This window comes from Neomonachus schauinslandi, chromosome 11 (genome assembly GCF_002201575.2).
Source record: "Neomonachus schauinslandi chromosome 11, ASM220157v2, whole genome shotgun sequence".
Lineage (NCBI taxonomy): Eukaryota > Metazoa > Chordata > Mammalia > Carnivora > Phocidae > Neomonachus > Neomonachus schauinslandi.
In genome coordinates, this window is record NC_058413.1 from 95,207,333 (window position 1) to 95,217,389 (window position 10,057).

Below are 10,057 nucleotides of genomic sequence, written 5' to 3' on the forward strand. Positions count from 1 at the left end.
TTTGGCCTCCCCTCCAAGTCCCCCAACTCTTCTGCTAGTTCTGGTCAATTCTTTGTCTGGAAAGTTCTGGCCTCTGGCCTTACCTCTGCATCCTGTGTCTCGACGGGATGATCACCACAGCTTCAAGCTTCCTAACCAGTCCTCCTGCTTTCCGTCCTCCCTGACACCCCATGCTCCACTCAGCCACCAGAGGATATCACCACAGGATATCAGCCACCAGATGAAAATTTGACGCTAGCACCTCCTTAAATTAAAACTTACAGGTAGGGGCGCCTGGGTGGCTCAGCCGTAAAGCGTCTGCCTTTGGCTCAGGTCATGATCCTGGGGTCCTGGGATCAAGCCCCGCATCGGGTTCCCTGCTCAGCGGGAAGCCTGCTTCTCCCTCTCCCACTCCCCCTGCTTGTGTTCCTGCTCTCACTGTCTCTCTCTATCAAATAAATAAAAAAAAGAAAAAAGAAAAAAAAAAGAAAACTTACAGGTAGCTTCTGGAAGAGGGACATCCAAACCCCTTAGCATGGGCTGTAAGTGGAGCAGGATGTGGCCCTTGTCCACGGCTCCAGGTGTGCCCCTCGCCCAGTTCCCCACACCCACCGTTTCCCCAGTGCACTCTGGGATTTCCCTGAGCAGCTCCTTCTGCCTGGAATGCTCTTCTCTTCATTCACTTCTCAGCTTCAGCATTGCCTCCATATGAAGCCTCTCCTGGCCTCCCTAGAAGCCTCTCCTGGTCCAACCATCCCTGCCCTCGCCACACTCCCCTGAAGTCCAACCTTCTATGTGGCGCCTAACGTGTGTTTGCTCTTAGGGCTTACGTATCATCTCTCATGCTGGGTACCAAGTTCTTTGAAGGCAGGGATCGGGTCTTATTCATGGCTATGTTCCCGTGTACCTCGTATAGAATAGGACTTCGAGGGGCGCCTGGGTGGCTCAGTCGTTAAGCGTCTGCCTTCGGCTCAGGTCATGATCCCAGGGTCCTGGAATCGAGCCCGACATCGGGCTCCCTGCTCCACGGGAAGCCTGCTTCTCCCTCTCCCACTCCTCCTGCTTGTGTTCCCTCTCTCGCTGTGTCTCTTTCTGTCAAATAAATAAAATCTTTAAAAAAAAAAAAAAGAATAGGACTTCGAGCAAAGCTTGGAAAATAAACATCCAGGACGGTGCATGAAGCCAGCCCGGAAGAAACCAGGGACTCACACAGACCCTGCACACCCCTGCCCAGATGGGTTTACTTGCTGTCCGTCATATCTATGCAGGGAAATGGAAGTTTTGATTGCGTGTCTGCCATGAGCCCAGCATGCGCTAAGAGTCACGTGACTTAGGACAGGCTGGTGCCTGGTCAGGTCCAAGGTCAGTACAGGGCTTGGCCTGTGGTAGATGTTCAGTAAATGTGTAAGCGATTGTCTGCTGTGGATTCTGTTCTCAGGAGTTGACTACTTTGGGGGAAACAAAGGGAACAATTATAGAACAATAAAGGACCAGATTAATCAACTATCCCACTGGACCGCGGGTTCCCAGAGGTGGGGATGGTGTTCATGTCTGCGTCTCTGTCCGAGGCACACATGTCCCCCAGTGATGCACAGCATAGCCCCTGCTCAGTACGAGTTATAAGAGCCATGTTGACGAATGCAGATCCCACCTGCAGTTTGTCCTCTGACCTGGGTTGCAGGTGGTGACCTGTCACTCTCCCTTCAACTTTGTAGTCACATCAGCACCTGCTCTATATGTTTCAGTCCTGTGTTGAATAATTACTTCCTTTTATATTTTTATTTAGTCCATAGAATCCCGAAGACTTAAATGACTTTAAAGCCAATTTATCAAATGACCGGGCTGGGTGGGAAAATGAGGACACAGCTTTTCCCCCTCTCTACCGCATTCAGACCTGCTCTCTCAGATGTCCTCTCCCTGCCCACACACACCCCCACATCACAAGAAGCAGATTCTAGAAATTTTCTTTTTTTCTTTTTTGTGACAAACATAATTGTATGTATTTAAAGTATACAATGTGATGATTTGATATACATATGCACTGTAGAATGATTGCCAAGACCAAGATAATTAACACATCCATCACCTCCCCTAGTTAACGTAATTAACTCTTTGCGTGTGCGTATGTGTGTGTCTGGTAAAAATACTAAGGTCTGCTCTCAGCAACTTCCAAGGATATAATACCATGTTATTAACTACAGTCACATGCTGTACATTAGATCCTCCAAACTTATTCTTCTTATAACTGAAAATTTGTACCCTTTGACCTATAGCACCCCATGTCTTCTTTCCCCCAACCCCTAGAAACCACCATTCTATTCTCTCTTTCTAGGAAATTGGCTTTTTAAAAAAAGATTCCATATATAAGTAATACCACACTGTATTTTTCTTTCTCTTTCTGGCTTACTTTACTTAGCACAATGCCTTCCAGATTCATCCATGTTGTCGCAAATGGTAGAACTCCCTTCTTTCTCATGGCTGAATAATATTCCATTATATGTGTATATCACATTTTCTTTATCCATTCATCCACTGAAGGACATTTTTTTAAAGTAGGCTCCATGCCCAGCATAGAGCCCAATGTGGGGTTTGAACTCACGACTCTGAAATCAAGACCTGAGATCAAGAGTCGGATACTCAACAGACTGGGCCACCCAGGCTCCCCATCTACTGAAGGACATTTAGGTTGCTTCCATAGCTTGGCTGTTGTGATTAGTCCCGCAATGAACATGGGTGTACAAATACCTCCTCAAGATACTGATCTCAATTCCTTCAGATACACTCCCATTAAACTAAAGAGCTTTTGCACAGCAAAGGAAACAATCAGTAAATTGAAAAGGCAACATATGTAATGGGAGAAGATATTCACGAACCATATAGAAAGAGTAATATCCAAAATATATAACAAACTCATACAACTCAATAGCAAAAAAAAAAAAAAAAAAAGAGCAAATAATCTAATTAAAAAGTGAACAAAGAATCTGAATAGATATTTTCCCAAAGAAGACATACAAATCCAGTGGGTATATGAAAAGGTGCTCAGCATCACTCATCATCAGGGAAAGGCAAATTGAAACCACAAGTTATCACCTCACCCCTATTGGGATAGCTATTATAAAAAAGACAAGAGATAAGAAATGTCAGTGAGGATGTGGAGAAAAGGAGGCCTTTGTATGCTGTTGGTGCAGATGCGAATGGTAGAGCTGCTATGGAAAGCAGTATAGTGGTTCCTCCAAAAATTTAAAATTGAACTACCAAATGATCCTATAACTTTTCCATCAACTTCAGTATTGTCTATTTTCACTTGTTAAAAAAAATCCATTTCAACCCAAATAAAAACCGCAGTCTCCTATCCAATTGAAAGCTCTCCCCACTTTCCCTGGCCGCACCCACCCCAGGCTTGAGACCCTGCAGTGGGGAAGGGAAGCAGCTTGCTGCTTATCCTTCCTCCTGGCCCTTCTCTTCCTCCGCCCCGACTCTCTGCTTCATCTGGCTCCTCCATGGTCAGGGCAGGGAGACCAGGATCCTTTTACTTGGTTTAAGCTGTTGTTGGCTCTCTGGTTACCGAATGACCGGGTAGATGTCCGAAGGCAAGCTTTGTCTCGGGTGGGTGGAGATTTTGTGGGGCCTTTGAGATATTCTCTGGGAAACAAGACAGTTTCTGCATAAGACGGTTCCCTGACAGGGGCAGGGGGCTCCCCACTGATCTCTCAGGACTCCCCATCATCTGCAACTCAGGGGTGCCCCCACTCATCCTGCCTGGTCTCCCCTTCCAGCCAGTGTTCACTGTAGCACCTTTCAAGACAGCTCAAGCCTGGCCAACCTGTAATGACCCATCTGGCCTTCAGGAGGTAACCTTGCACCTCCAAGCTCTGTCCATGTAGGCAGCTTCCGGGTGCTTGACTGAGCTCCACTCCAAGAGAATTAGAAACAGGTCTCTCAGTTTCTACAGTGTAAGCATCCAGCAAGGCGTGGAGCGGGGGGGTGCCACGTTCCTGCTTGGAGACAAAATCTTTCTACATGTGATTTTCTGGAAGCTTCCTTTACTTGGCTTGGGAGAGACAGAGGAATGGAAACTCACAGTACCAGCTCTCCTCCAAAATTCTCAGTGTCAGACTGTCTTCCTTCTGCAAGGAGGGGTGCCTGATGGGATGAGGGCTGCAGAACCTGCTTCCCCCTCTCTCGGTAAGGCTTTGGCTATGTCTGGCAGTGCGTCTCCGGGGCCAGGTCCTGGCAGGAAACAGGGCATGCTCAGAGGGGACAACTGAAGAGAACTGAAGAGATTGTTTATAAAGCTGCGGGCAGGGTTCGGGAAACTACGAGGGATTGGGAAACATCTTGAGTGTAAGGGGCAAAGGGAAGGAGATGTTTCTGGAAACTTAGGAGATCTAGGACTGTCACACAGGTGCACAGCCTTTACTGGAAGGATCCAGCCCCTCTCAAAGCATGGCCAAGCAGAGAGGAACCAGAGGAATAAACACCGTGGCCTCTGTCCTCCTGCCCTTAGCTCTCCTGCAGGTGCCTCCCATTGGCTGAGGTCAGCCCGAAACCCCAGGGCCAAGGAGGCCAGCTGATGCTGTCTGTAGAGGTCAGCCAGGCAGGACCAGGGTGGAGAAGAATTGTGCTCCAGGGATACAGTGGGGGATATCCAGCACACTCCCCTGTCTTCACGATGTGCAGGAACTTGTCACCCATCGTCCCCAGCTTGGAGCCTCAGTGAAGCAATAGTGAAAGTCCCATTTGTCAACTAATAACCCATGGCACATTGCCTTCCTTGGCTCCTCCCCACTCCCCCTGAGCGGCCACACCCCAGTATAGACTGCAAAGCAGGAGCGGGAGGTCTGGGAGCAAGATGACAGCTCTCATCTTCTGCAAAGAGTGGCTGCGTTCCCCTAGGAGGGGAAAGTGATGCCCAAGGTGGAGACAACATTGCAATGTGACGTTAGGGACACAGGGACGAGGGCCACCGTGTCCTCTCCCTCCTCTGCTTCTCTGAGGACTGGTTCCTGGGGCATCCAGCCAACTGCCACAACCTTACCCACAGGGCTGTGGACCCGTGCCGGCCACCACACTCCTTGGGAGATGTGGCTTCTCCTGCAAGCGGGGACTGACTTTGAAAGACTCATTCATCAACGTCAGGGCTCCCGCAGACAGGACAAGGCCCAGCGTTGCTCGGGCCGGGACAAGTCTCCTCAGAGACACAACGACTCCTTGTCACACAAACCATCGTGGATCATATAATATTAACACTTATCTTCTCCTCCCCTGCAGTGAGACGGGGCAGGGCTGGGGGTTGTGGGGACGAAAGCTACCAGGGAGAGCAGAGGGCACCAAGCAACTCAGTCACAGAGACACCGTTGCTGTGGCAGGTCCCCAGGGAAGATGTCCCCAGGCCTCCTGGGGTCCTAGGCGCTGTCCCAGATGTCTGCAAGGGGTTATGCGAGTCAAGCCCACACTGCAGGCTGTGGTATGGGAAACCCAGGGACACTGGGCACCTGTCTAAGTTTGATGCTGGCTCAAAGCGTAGACTTTTCCATCAGACAGACCTCCGTTGAAATCTTGGCTTTGCTGCCCCCTTGCCTCGTGACCTCAGGCAAACTAAGGCTCCATTTCCAGACTTGGGAAATGGGAATGACAGATCTCACGGGGCTGCACTGAGAATTTGATGAGCTGATATGGGTCACCTGCCTACACAGGGCCTGGCTCGCAGTTTGTGGTCAATAAATGGCAGCCATTATGGCTATTGTTGGCACGCTCCCATGGTTCCTTGTTGGCCAAATCCATGCGGTAGCAAGTTTATTTACCCAAAAACTTTTACTCAGCACCTCCCACATGGCACTGGAGAAAAAGAGGTCTCAAGGAGCTCAAAGTCCAGTGTTAGAGACACAGGAGGAGAGCTAACAGCTGTGAGTGGGTGAAGGCTGTGGGTGCAGAGAGTCCGACTGCCTGCCCCTGGCTGAGATGGTCAGGGAGGCCTTCCTGGAAGAGGCAGTGCTCAAGCTGAATCTTACCCTATAAGCGGGGGCCAGCATGGACCAGGGCAACACGAGAGAGTGGTAGCTTTGGGGTGGCTAAGGGTCAGTGAGGGGAGGAAGGGTGGGCAATGAGCCAGAGAGGAATTCACCATGCTGGATGGAGGCACCTGGACGGCATCCTGGGGGGGCAGGGGGGTCCATCCAAGGGTGGCCAGGAGTCTATGTCATCAAACAGTCCTCCTGAACTTCATCAAGACTTTGACGGAGGTGACGGAGGCTGCAGCCCCTGGAGGCTGGGTGGGGAGAGCCCCAGAGCCGGCCCTGCTTCCCTCCTGGCTGCCCGACATCAGACCGCAGCTAGGGGTCAGCCCTACGGGGCCGCAGGCTACCACCTCCGCGGCCGCCACCACTTGCCCCACCCCCCAAGCTGGCCCTGCCCGGGCTGATGCTTGAAGGAGAAAGGGCTCCAGCCGTGACCTGGCTTCCGCGGGCAGGAGCAGGAGGCCAAGCAAGAGCCGTGCTTTGGTCCAGGCTGCCGGGAACCAGAGGAGCCTCCACAGGGGGGCCCCCATGGCATCTGGACAGCCCCTCTCTGCAAAGGGCACCCAACTTACCCAGCCCCCAGTGACTCTGACCATTGTCATTCCTGGAGGCAACAGCTGAATCCACCATCTGACTATACGGATGTTCCGCTCCCTCCGAACTTCCAGCTGCCTCTCTAAGGGACAGGTCAGCTGCGTGCTGTCACTGTGGCCACAGGGACATGGGGAGCAGGGGTTTGGGGGGTCACCCTCCACACTCTCTGAAAACTGGATGTCCTGAGCAGCTTGGAAGTTTTAGGCTGCTTCTTCAAGTGACAAGGATGGCCTGCAGGACGGGAAAGCAAAGTACAGCAATTGAATGGGAGTGGGTAGGCATCAGGATTTGGGATGACATTTTTAATCCGAGGCTTGGATGACCCCAGAAAAAAGTCACTTGACCTTCATGAGTCTCAGTTCCCTCACTCGCCTCATGGGCACGACTGAATTACGGGTAAAAATTAATTGTGATAATGAACGTCTGTTTCTCAAACAGGGAGCTGTGACCCTGGGCCTATGAGGTGATATGGTGGGAAGTGTGTATTTTCCTCAAGCATATATTTTACCCAAAGATATTAGAGAAAAGGACTATATTAAAAAAAGACATTCTGGGGATACCTGTATCATTTTAATGAATTGTAAAGGCAAAATAGGAAACATCAAAGCAACTCTTTGTAATGCTAGCAACTCTTTGGCTATAACCCCAGATCTCTGGGTCCCGCTGCCTGCTTCCCTGTCATGGGGCGTGCATCAGCTGAACCACCAAGCACAGTGCAGGGCAATGCTCTCTCTCCTTGACACGAGGCACAGAACAAGCACGGATATTAATCCATTGCCTATAATGGATCATTCTAGGCTTTGCTTCTTTGGGGCACACTTTGCCCGTGAACTTCACTTGATTGTGACCACAGGCATTTGGTCCATCTCTTTCGTCTTTGATAGAATCATAGAAAAACCATGGGCATCAAAGGACACTTTCCCTCCCAGACAGTGAACATTCTGGAAGTAACTCAGAGGGGAGGAGGAAAGAAGCCAGCCCAAGCTAGAGGAGGCAGGCCAGGGGAGGGGGGCCGGACCTGGAGAACAATGGGGACCGGGAGATGTGGGATGGGAGACCCCGAAGAAGCAAGGGCTAAAGGAAGAACAATGTCCTGAGAATCCCACAGAGGGCTGGAGACCCAGGGGCAGCTGCAGGCCGGGGAGGGAGCCGGAGTTACAAGGAAGGAATGATGGCCCATCACAGTATATGAAAGCGACCGCTTTAAATCCCTGGCCCTGATTTATGCCCGCCAATTTATTGCAGCCCCAGTTTAACAGTGAGTCCTCTGGGGTCTGTGGATCATGTTCTGCCAGGTTTATGAAAGAGCCAGCTCAACCTAGCCGTATGACTATTCTGTCTCCTCAAGCAGAATGCTGCTCAGTTTGGGGAACACAGCAATCTGCTTGCTGGAAGCACATTAGCCTGAGATACCCAGGTTTTTCCGCGATGGCCTGTGTGATTGAGGCTCTGTAACTACAGATCGCATGCAGTTTTAATGAATAACAATGAAGTATATTTAAAAGTATAGATTTTTTAGCAGCAGTACAAATGTTGAAGGGTGAAAAAACGCACACCCCATTTAATTAATTTTATTCCTATCGAAGTGCACGGTCATGGGCCTGGTGCGGGTCATCGATCAGTTTTGATCAAGTAGCTGAGAATATTGTTTTTTAATGCCCGGAACTCTTTGAAGAATGGTGGAATGTGTTCATTTCTGCCTCCAGGTTTAAGAAGATGCTTTCCTAGAACTTGCTATGGTCCAAAGATGGGCCTAAGGGTCACACATTTGAGTCCACAGTTCTGGAGATACTGTGGAGTCTTAGTGACAAGCTATGACATTTCAGAATGTCCTGACGTTGGACCTCCAAAAATGACCCCAAAACCTAAATCATGCCTCATGTTCATCCAAGTCTGTGAATCACTTCTGAAACCGTGACTTTATTATTACCAAATAGCTCTGCAATTCTCTAAAATATGAGATTCCACTGAGCTGGGCATTTCATCAATGGGAACTGAGCACAGTCTCCCCTTGTCACCCGCCCAATCCTCCTGGCCCCATTGTCTGAATGTCTATATGTCCTAGGATAGATCAGAAGTCTCCCCTCCACCCCCGACAGGTTCAACTTCTCTGTGTTCAGATTTCCTCAGGAAAAAAATAAAAATAAAAAAAGGTAATGAGGGGGCACCTGGGTGGCTCAGATGGTTGAGCGTCTGCCTTCAGCTTGGGTCATGGTCCCAGGGTCCTGGGATTGAGCCCCGCTTCGGGCTCCCTGCTCGGCGGGGGGCCTGCTTCTCCCTCTCCTTCTCCTGCTCCCTCTGCTTGTGCTCTCTCTGTCAAATAAATAAATAAAATCTTAAAAAAAAAAAAAAAAGTAATGAATTACAGGGCATCCAACCCTGTGGGTCTCTCAGTGCTGAGAAAACATTCTGGTGAGTTCCTCTGACAAGTGTCCTCCAGTCAGAGATGGGATGGGCACAAGAATGAAGTAAACAAACCATGTTGATAACGTTCCCCAATATGTTATGCAAGAAACCTGTCTCGAAAAGTTAGCAATACAGACTCTTACGATGGTTCATGCACTTCTGACTGGAATAACGGTTGAAACTTTCTTTCTCGTTCTTTCCCCACAGGGACCTCATCCGAGAAGCACCTTGGCTTTTCACCTTTCAACAAAGCTTCTCACATTCTTTACTGATAGGGAACAAGGGCCCTCCTAGACCAAGCACACAAGATCATTAAGTAAAACAACATGCTCTTTTTTTTTTTTTAAGATTTTATTTATTTATTTGAGAGAGAGAGAATGAGAGGAGAGAGAGAGCAGGGTCAGAGGGAGAAGTAGACTCCCTGCTGAGCAGGGTGCCCGATGTGGGACTCCATCCCTGGACTCCAGATCATGACCTGAGCCGAAGGCAGTCACTTAACCAACTGAGCCACCCAGGCACCCCATAAAACAATATGCTTAATGACAAATGTCAAGTGCATGGCTTGGGGTCAAGCGGGACATCATTGGCCAGCAGTCCCTAAATTTTTATAGATAACAGAACAGAATCCATAAAAAGAGCCCAGCCGGCAAAAGAGAAATGGATGTAAGGTAGATGACAAATTTCAGGGGGGACCAGCGCATATATTTCTTTTTTTTTTTAAAGATTTTATTTATTTATTTGACAGAGAGAGAGAGAGCTCAAGTAGGCAGAGTGGCAGGCTTCCCGCTGAGCGGGAAGCCCGATTCAGGGCTCGATCCCAGGCCCCTGGGATCATGACCTGAGCCGAAGGCAGATGCTTAACCGACTGAGCCACCCAGGCGCCCCCAGCGCATATGTTTCTTGAAACTCACACTACTTCTTGCAGGCCCGAGTCACCAGCCCTGGGACCGGCTTTGCTTTCCAGTGCCTGGCCCTGTCCCAGCCAACACTTGGGGCCCCTACCCACCGGCTCTCTGCTCAGAACTCCCCCTTCATCTGCACGCCACCCTCTGAGGTAGGGG